A 10,595-nucleotide genomic window follows, 5' to 3' on the forward strand; every position below is an offset into this window, starting at 1 on the left:
TGTAACACATGGGAGGTGAAGGGTGCCAGAGTCCTTCAGCTGCTGTTCATAGGCTCGTTTGTGGCAATGAGCCGCATCCCGCACGATTTGGTGGGGGGGGGAGGCGGGGTGGTGCTCTATTCTTTAGCGTCAATAGGCAGGAGTTCTACTATTATATATGTATCTATGAATGAAGTTATCTTGATTATATTGATGCTTTTTTTTACTTTAGAGAATTGATTCAACAGGGAATTTAAAATGGATGATGGAAGAAATGTGAGATTCTTAATGGATATATTATTAATTAGGATATTGGAATTTAACATTTAGAATTGATTTAAAATATAAGAGGTCCAATTGAAATTGAAAAAGCCCATAGAGCCATAATCAAATCAGATTTGGTGGAAACTTTGCCTTTTAATAGGCTGAGTAAATGAGAAGGGATTATTTGGAATGAAGCAATGAACGAGTAAACTAGAGACTTAGTTCTGATGTAGCATTTGACATTTGGGAGGTGAAGGGTGCCGGAGTCTGTCGGCCGCTGTTTAAAGACTTGTTTGTGGCAATGAGCCAGATCTCGTATGATAAAGGGGTGGTGGTGGGGGAGGGGGGGGCGATGCTATATTTTTTAGTGCCATAGAAGTAACTCTATTACAAAATATACGTTTATCATTGCAGTTATATTGATTATATTGATGTTTTATTTTACTTTAGAGAATCGATTTAACATGGAATTTAAATTGAATGATGGCGGAGATGTGAGATTCTTAATAGATATATGATTAATTAGTATTAATATTAGATATATTAAATTTAACATTTGGAATTAATTTAAAACAAGATTTACATATTTGGATATATTATGTGTTGATTTATGTAGTTTTGTAAATTGTTTTTAATACCCATTCCATTTTTTTCCCAAGTTTTCCCAGTTTTTTTTAGGGAGGGGGGCTAAGGCCTTTTCTTTTATTTCTTAGGGTCTTTGGGGGGATTGGGTGGGTTGGGGGCATCTTTTCTTCTCTTTTTCTTCTTTCTATTTTCTTTTCAACTTGTAAAAGCCATGTGTGACAAATTGTGAATGAAATGTATGTAATGTGATTGTATGGCATCTATAAATAATTTAAAAAAAAAACCTAAAACATAGCTATGGAAAAGGATAAAAACAGTCAAACAGGGAAGGTGCTTAACTGGGGAAGGGATAATTATTAAAGGAATGAGGCAAGAACTGGGGAAAATAAGTTGGAATCAGATGTTTAAGGGTGAAAGCACAGAAGTAATGTGGAAGAAGTTTAGGGACCACTTGTTCAAGATAGGTTTGTTCCACTGGGACAAAAAAAGATGGTTGGAAAAGGGAACCATGGTTGACAAAGCAGATGAGGCAGATAATCAAGAGGAAGATGGAAGCATACAATAGATATAGGAAGCAGGAAACAGGAAGGGCTCACGAGAAGTATATGGTAGCCAGGAAGGAACTTAAGAATGGACTTAGGAGATTTCGAAGGGGGCATGAGAAGGCTTTGGCATGGAGGATTAAGGAGAATCCGAAGACGTTCTATACGTATGTGAAGGACAGAAGGATGATGAGAATTAAGGTGGGGCTGCTAAATGATAAAGGAGGCATCATGTGCCTGGAGCCAGAGGAGTTGAGGAGGTTGTAAATGAATACTTTACATCAGTGTTCACAAGAGAAAAGGACCTTGATCACAGTGAAGTTGAAATTGAACTGGTCTGTGTGCTGGACACTGTGGAGATTAAGGAAGGGGAAGTGTTAGATCTTCTTAAAAACATCAAGATTGACAAGTCCCAGGGCTGGACGCGATATATCTTGGGTTACTGTTGGAAGTGAGGGAAGCTATGATCTTTGAATCCTTTTTAGCCACAGTCAAGGTGCTTAGCAGCGGCAGCGGCAGGCTGTGGAGGCGGCGACCGTGGATGTGCAGGCAGTCCCTCGGGGCCTGCTGGCTCGCAAGTCCCGTTGGGCGGTGGGGGGACCATGCCGGGTATCAGCGTCACAGCGGCGAGGGTGGAGCATTGCGTCATAGTGGCGAGGGTGGAGCGTTGCGATGGCGGCGCCTTCCATGCGTGGTGCTTGCGTCGTGATGCCAAGCGTTGCTGCGCAATTGATTCCTCACTCTCATTGGATGAGAGGTCTGAGGACGAGTGATTTGAACTTGGGGAAGTTTCAGATTGGCTGTGTTTCTCCCTCACGCAGAAGTAGCACTTCGGGGCTGCGTTGGGTAGTGTGGCGGCGGCGGCAGTGAGGCCATCGACGGGGTGTGGGGAGACTGGGTTAAATGCAGTCATTCTACTCACATCGTAGCGGGGGGCCCAGTCCTGTGTATAGGCATCCATGATTAGGGCTGCAGCCTCCATCGTTTCAGTGATTTGAACAGTCTCCATCAGGCTGTCTCCCCCATGTTCATTGGAATGGACCTCTGCCACATAAACATTCCAGATCAGTTCGTTGGTGATCCTGGCCACCGTCTTGTCAGTGCACGCTCAAGATCTACCCAGTAACTTCAGTGCCTGGAGGTAGGCTCTGCAGGACTCACCGGGCTGTTGCCTCTTGGTTGCTAGCATGTGCCTAGCATAGACCTTGTTCACAGGCCACTCGTAGAGTCCCCTCAGCACGTTCATGGCAGCCATGTAGGAGGTCATGTCCTGGATGTTTTCATAGACCCTCATGGACACCATAGACATCAGGCCTAGTAGCTTATCTGTGTCTTCCTCCACGATGGGGTCTGATTGCTGCAGGTATGCCTCGATGCACCTCACCCAGTACCTAAAATCACTCTGGGCAGTAGATCTTCATCGACTGTGGGTCGATGCTGAGGCATTCTGGTCACCTCAAAGACTTGTTGACTCAAACCAAGGCTTTTACAGGTACATGATCCTTTATCCAGATTTTGGAAAGCCCACCTGAATTGTGCTGCCGTATCCACCCACACCCCCTTCGAGTCACCCAGCTGTCTCCCCTAACTGACAGTCCCCTGCCCCAAGCACCAGCCCCCTCCCACGAGTGCCAGCTGCCCGGCTACCTCCCCCGAGCGCCAGTCCCTAGGCCGCCTCCCCCTAGCGCCAGCCGCCCGGTCGCTTCCCCTGAGCTCCAGCTGCCCAGCCGCCTCCCCAAGCCAGGTCCCTAAGCCGCCTCCCACAAGCGCCCGTCCCTCAGCTGCTTCCCACAAGCGATGGTCCCTCAACCACCTCCCCCAAGTGCCAGCTGCCCAGCCACTTCTCTCCCCACTTACCAGATTTTGGAGCTTTCTGGATTTTAGATGTCCGGATAAAGGATTGTGTACCTGTATTAGCAAAAGACTGGAATGTATTACATCAAGGTCGGCCAATCCAGACTGACCTGGGTCTGGTTAGGAGCTGCCCTTTATGACCTGCCAGTAGGTGTGGCTATGGCTCTCAGCCAATCACTACTATTATATGCAAATATATACAAATATATACATTGGTCATTGTATCCTGTACTAACACAGTGATTTTTATAAATGACCTGGTTGAAGAGGTGGAAAGATGGGTCAGTAAGTTTGCAGATGGCACAAATGTTGGAGGAGTTGTGGATGGAGCTGAAGGTTGTTAAAGGTTACAAGAGGATAAGGATACGATGAAGAGTTGGGCAGAAAAGAGGCAGGTGGATTTCAATCCAGATAAGTGTGAGGTGATGCATTTTGGAAGGACAAACCAGAAGGCTGAGTACAAGGTTAATGGTTGGTTACATAAGAGTGTGGATGAACTCTCGACAATGTGGAGATTAAGGAAGTGGAAATGTTGGATCTTCTTAAAAACATCAAGATTGACAAGTCCCAGGGTTGGACGCGATACACCCTGGGTTGCTGTTGGAAGTGAGGGTAGGGATAGCTGGAGCAGAAGCTATGACCTTTGAATCCTCTTTGGCCACAGTCAAGGTGCTTAGCGGTGGCAGCGGCAGGCTGTGGAGGTGGCGACTGTTGCTGTGGGTCCAAATCCATACATTCCTCAAGGTCACCACACAGGTAGATAGCATAGTTAAAAAGGCCTATGGGATTAGTTGGAGGATTGAATTCAGGTGTAGAGAGGTCAAGTTGCAACTCTACAAATCTCTGGTAAGACCACACAGAATAATGTGTTCAGTTCTGGTCACCTCATTAAATGAAGGAAGTGGAAGTAATGGAGAGGGTGCAGAGAGGATTTATCAGAATGTGACTTGGATTTGGAAACAAGTCTTATGAAGCAATATTCACAGAGCTTGGACTTTTCTCTTTGGAGCGTGGAAGGATGAGAGGAGACTTAGAGGTCTACAAGATTATGAGATGCATAGATAGGGTGGACAGCAAACACCAGGGGACATATGCACAAAGTTAAGGGAGGGTTATTTAGAGTAGACATCAGGGGTAAGTTTTTTACACAGAGGTTTGTCGGTGCCTGGAATGCCTTGTCGGGGATGGTGGTGGAGGCTGAAACATTAGGGGCATTTAAGAGAACCTTAGCAGACACATGGATGAAAAAAAAGGGTAATGGGGTTGGGATATTTTAGTTCTTATTTTTGGAAGGAATATATGGACTGGCACAAAATTGAGGGCCAAAGTGTTATATGATCTACGTTCTTTGTTCTATTTTAAATACCTCTGTAAAATTTCCCCTCATTCTACACTCCAGTGAATGTCCTAACCCTGTAACTCAGTTTCTGAAGTCCAAGCAACATTCTAGTAAATCTTCTCTGCACTCTTTCTATCTTTCCCTTGCAACCGCTGCAACCGTGTCTGCCTGTCCCGCATCGGACTTGTCAGCCACAAATGAGCCTGCAGCTGACGTGGACATTATCCCTCCATAAATCTTCATCCACGAAGCCAGGCCAAAAATATCTTTCCTTCAATTAGACGACCATATCAGAGGCACTGTTGTTGTAGTGGGTAGCGCAACTCCTTTAGAGCAGCACCAGTACCAGCAATTGGGACTGGGGTTCGAATTTTGCAATTTCTGTAAGGAGTTTGTACATTTTTCCTCTGTCTGCATGGGTTTTCCCTGGGGGCTCTGGCTTCCTCCAAAAATGTACCGGGGTCATTATTCAACTGGGTATAATTGGGCAGTTCAGCTTGTTGGCGGACAGGACCTCTTACCATGCTGTATGTCTAAATTTTATATTTAAATTAAAAACACTGCACACAATACTCTAAATATGGCCTCATCAAAGCCTTGTACAACTTTACCAAAGCATCCCAACTCATACACTCAGTAAAGCTCTCTTTTCAACCCTATCCACTTTCAGGGAATTATGCATCCTTCTGTTATACCACACACTTCAGTGTCCTAACATTCACCATGTGTGTCCTTTCTTGGTTTGTCCTGCAACACCTCACATTTGTCTGCATTAAATTCCATCTTCCATTTTTCAGTCCATTTTTCCAGCTCGTCGAGAACCGTTGCAAGCTTTGAAAATGTTTGCTGTCCATAGTGCCTCTAATATTAGTGCCATTTGTAAACTTTCTGGGGTGATTGGGAGTTCATGATCCTCCTGGCCACTACAGGGTGTCGGAAATGAATGCTTCACATGGGGTTAGATACAAAATAGATGTTCCTTGAGGTCGTGAGTTGTTAATAACATAATTAATACAAAACAACCAAAGTTTCTTTATTACAACAGAAGAAACACCATGTGGTATCAGAAGTCGGTATCAGCAGGAGACATGGAAAGTTTAAAGCATCCTGATGCTGGGAATTGGACTGGCAATATCAACCAGGAGAGGTGGTTGTTCAAACAATGATTTATGCTGTATCTGCAAGCATGGAACTCAAGAGAAAACTGGCTGCATGGAAGATTGCACTGTGGCAGGACCTCAAGAACTAGAGGTTTTCAACATATTTGTTTTTGCCGATGCAGATGACCAAGGCAAGCTCAACAAGGTTATCGAGATGTTTGGTGGACACTGCTCACCAAAGAAAAATAAAACATTCAATAGGTATGTGTTTCACTGCAGGCAGTGAACTTTGATACTTTTTTAACAGACGGACTTGAAAGCAAGAACATGCAGTTTTGGATTGGTGCAAGATTCAATGATCTGTGATCAAATTGTGTTCGGAATTATTGACAAGAAAATGAGAGAGAGGTTGCTATGAGAGATGGAGCTTACCTTAGCTGGAGCTGTGAAGATATTCTATGCCAGCATGGACCCAAAAGACAAATGCAATATAAAGAGCATGGACCTAAAAGACTTGAATGCCAGTATAAAGAGGGAATATTATCAGATTCCACGCATGGATGAAATTACAAGACAGATGACCAATGCAAAGTTTTTCACCCAAATAGATGCATCCTAGGGCTTCTGGCAATTAAAATGGTGTGAAGATAACACAAAATACTGCACATTTAATACACTGTTTGGCTGATAACCCTGTTTAAGGATGCCTTTTGGAATTTCCTCAGGTCCTGATGTGTTCCACAGGACATAGGAGGCATAAATTGGGTATGCATGTCCATAGATGACAGGATCCTATCGGGATCCACACAGGAGCAACACAATGAGATGCTTATCAACATGCGACAACACATCACCTTTCTGGGAGATATGATTTTGAAGGCAGGTATGGAGCCAGACAAGAGCAAGGTGAAAGCAATTTTAGAGATGCCCACACCCAATGACAAAAAAGACATGTTGAAAGTGCTGCGAATGATCTATTTCATTGATAAATTCATACCAACCTGTCTTCCAAAACACGTACCTGAGGGAGTTGTTACATGAAAAATGTGAATTCAAGTGGACGACCAACTATGAGGAACATTGGGAATAACTGAAGACCTTTCTAGCTATAGAATTGGTGCTTTTGACATTCTTTAATCCATTCAGAAGGTCAAAAATATCTACAGACGCTTCAAAAGATGGAATAGGTGTCGTCTTACTTCAGGCTGTGGGAGAAGATTGGAGGCCAATTCCATACACATCAAGGACAATGACAATATCTGAGCATCAATATGTGCAGATAGAGAAAGAGTGACTAGTCTGGTCCAAAGTCTTGAGAAATTCCACTGTTATGTGTATGATCTACCAACATTCATTGCAGAGACAGACCACAAGACACAAACAAGAAAAATCTCAGTCTGCAATAACCAACTATTAAACCACCTGGAAGTCACCCTGAACACAGCCAATAAGCGATCCGAACACCATCAACTGCTCACGACCTGTGGCCTGTCCGCCCTCCAGGACCCATTGCTGCCACCCCCCATTCAAAAACCTCACTCCCAACTGTAAGCCTGTGGCATTTAAGAGCAGGCACTACAGCCCCGGGGACAGAGCCTTCATCAAGGCTGAGGTTAAATGACTCCTGGTTGAGGACTTCCTAAATCCCAGCACCAGCCTTTGGAGAGCACAGGTAGTGGTGGTAAAGGTCAGAGAGAAGCACAGGATGGTCATAGACTAAAGCTAGACCACCAACCAGTTCACCCTCTTTGACCTTCACCTGCATTGCCGACATGGTGAGCGTGAATGCCCATTACTGGGTCTTCTCCACCATTGACATTAACTCGGCCTATCACCAGCTCCTGATTCGCTCAGAGCATTCGAGGTGGGCGGCCACCTCTACAATTTCCTCAGAGTCCCCTTTGGAGTCACGAACAGGATTTCAGTCTTCCCTACATTGTCAAAATAATCTTCTGTGCCCATGACTTTCAGGATCATAATGCTAAACTGGAAAAATTCCTCCAGACAGCTAAAACTCTAAATCTCATGTATAACCAGAACAAATGCGTGTTCCGCACTTCATGTCTGGCTATACTAGGGTGCGTGGTGGGGAATGGAGTCATTGGACCTGACCCTAAGTGTGTGCAGCCCTGCTACAGCTCCTACTCCCCTAGAGCCTCAAGGCCCTGAAAAGATGCTTCGGGTTCCTTTCATATTATACACAATGGGTCCCTCATTATGTGGACAAAGTTCACCCTCTCATAAAAACTACCACCTTTCCCCTGTCGACAGAAGCCCAAGAGTACTTCACTCACATCAAAGGTGACATTGTCAAGGCAGCGATGCACACTGTAGACAAATCCATCCCATTCCAGGTGGAGAGTGATGCATCCGACTTCACCCTTGCTGCCACATTTAACCATGTGGGCAGGCCGGTGGAATTTTTCTCCCATTCCCTTCAGGGGCCTGAACTCTGGGACTCAGCCATTGAGAAAGAGACCCAGGCTATAGTGGAACCAGTGCAGCACTTGAGGCATTATCTAGCCAGCAAACCATTCACCCTCCCAACTGACCAACGTGCAGTCCAATTCATGTTTATCAACAAACAGTGGAGAACAATTAAGAACCACAAGATCCTGAGGTGGAGAATTGAACTTTCCACCTAAAACTACAAGATCTTGTACCTGCCCGGAAGCTCATCGAGCCTCCCATTGCCCAACACACAAGCTCACTGCCTCCAAGCCCTTCACAACAGCTTCTGCCACCACAGCATCACCAGGTTCTATCATTTTGTGAGAGCCCACAACCTCCCATACTAGGTTGAGATATTGAGGAGATGAACCGCAGCTGTCCAGTCAGCACGGAGTGCAAGCCTCACTTCTATTGGCCGGAGAAAGCTTACCTGATCAAGGACGAAGAAAGCTCACCTGATCAAGGCCACCCACCCTTCGAAAGTCTAGATATGGACTTCAAGAACCGGAACGTGTGTTTTCTCAACATTGTTGATGAATACTCACCACTCTTGCCCAGATATGACCAAGGCCATCGTTATTAAGTCCCTGCGCTACCTCTTCAGTTACATCCAAAGTGTCTGGGGGTCCTCATTCATGAGCGAGGAGTTGCGCCAATACCTGCTGGCCAAAGGCACAACCACGAGCAGGACCACCAAATAGAACCCATGAGGGAATGGCCAGATGGAGGGCAGTCCTTCTGGCCCTAAAGTCAAAAGGGCTGCCCATTTCCCAGTGGCAAGAGGTACAACCAGAGGCACTCCACACCACCAGGTCCCTCCTCTGTACTGCAACAAATGCAACCCCACATGAAAAATTATTCTCCTTCTCCAGGAGGTAAGCATCGTGAACCACGCTACTGGTCTGGCCGAGGACGCCAGGGCCTGTGCTACTCTGGAGATACACCATAATCCATAAAGCAGCCCCCCTGGTTGAGAAAGTCCACCTAATTTCTTTTTGAAAATATGGAGTCCCTATTTACAATATGTTGGTTTGAAGATTTAGAGCTTTAAATAACTCATCCTGGTGGTGATTTTCAGGTTCACGGCGGTTGAGTTGAACTTGTGTATGTATCTTTGATAATCTCCCTTTCTTTTAGGAGTTTTTATGGTAGGGAGGAGGGTGGTAGGGAGGGGTGTGAGAGTTAGGTTTATATATGGATGGATGGAGAGACACTGTCTCTGTCTGGGACACAACAAATGCAGGAGGTTCCACAAATGAAGCACTCGCTGGGCCGACCACGGCCAGCCACCCTCCTTCCCCCATGACTACCATGGACATGGTCGGGTATCCAACCCCACCATTGACACCAGTTGCACTGCCCCAACCCCAACAGCCCCCCCCCTCCCCCAACCATCCCCAACTGGTTCTGTTCAGCTATTCTAATCACAGCCTATCACACAAAGCACTGCCCAGGAGACAACAGCTACCCCACAGCTGACACTGTGACGGTCAGTTTGACAGACAAAACCACCGGACAGGCTGACCCTGTAAATAGACTCTGACACTTCACCCCACCAGACTTTGTTTCAAAAGAAGGGGTGAGTTGCAGTCATTATCCTGCTTCAATACTGTAATTCCTCCGCTTTAGAACCCCTAATAAAGCTGGTATCATCCAATCCCCTCCCTCTGCACTGCCTTGGAATCAGGCCAACAGCATATAAATTCATAGTGATTAAAGCCTATTAATCTTGACTTCTGGCCTTTTGGGTCTAATTGATAATGCTACAACCAATCTACCTACAAATCCCGAACATCTTTGGAACATGGGGAGGAAACCAAAGCAACCGGAGGATACCCATGCGGACAGACGGAGAACATACAAAGTCCTTATGGTCAGCTTAGGATTCAAACCCAGGTATTGGCACTGCACTAACTGTTGCGCTAACTGTCCCTCAAGGCTTCTGTTTTTTTTTCCCATATTCTCAGCATCTGCATTTATTTTTAATTTGTTTTTACCAATGTGGTGAAACCACTAATCATACATATTTGTCATATGTAAATTACATGAACTTTCCTGGTTGATCCTGCTGTCATTAGCCAGCTCATGGCTCCTCTCCTTTCTTATCCATACAGGTTGTCATGCCACAAGCCTGCTCCCAGATTGAGTCCGGGTCAGTGTGAGCGACCAACACAGGGATGCTGCCCATCTCTTGTAAATAAAAGCTTTCAGTTTCGGTAACTTCAGTCTTTGTAGTTGCGCATCAACTAATTTTTTTTATTTTGATAGTTTGCTTTAGCTTCTTTAGCACCTTTCAAATTGCAGCACCTGGGTCACCCTCCTGGGACCCGGGTACAATTATTGGGGCAAAAGTGCTGGAAGTACCTTTTAAATTGCAAGGGGGTTGACCCATTAAATGGCCAACCAGGCGATTTAAGGGGGACCCCACCCCTGCAATGACACGTCATGCACTCATCAGAAGTACTGCTAGATATTCAGATG

At 45.5% G+C, this 10,595-nt stretch overlaps 1 long non-coding RNA gene across 2 annotated transcripts; it reads left to right on the forward strand.

Annotated features, from left to right (window-relative positions):
- Window positions 1–5,329: 5,329 nt before the first annotated feature.
- Window positions 5,330–10,339, forward strand: LOC138756062 (uncharacterized). Of its 2 annotated transcripts, none has more exons than XR_011352709.1 (2): window positions 5,330–5,520; window positions 10,229–10,339. It is a non-coding gene; the product is annotated as an uncharacterized lncRNA (long non-coding RNA). The 2 variants fall into 2 exon arrangements; XR_011352710.1 differs by lacking the exon at window positions 5,330–5,520 and adding an exon at window positions 5,614–5,924.
- The last annotated feature ends 256 nt before the right edge of the window (window positions 10,340–10,595 follow it).

The sequence above is a fragment of the Narcine bancroftii genome, chromosome 3 (genome assembly GCF_036971445.1).
Source record: "Narcine bancroftii isolate sNarBan1 chromosome 3, sNarBan1.hap1, whole genome shotgun sequence".
Classification (NCBI taxonomy): domain Eukaryota; kingdom Metazoa; phylum Chordata; class Chondrichthyes; order Torpediniformes; family Narcinidae; genus Narcine; species Narcine bancroftii.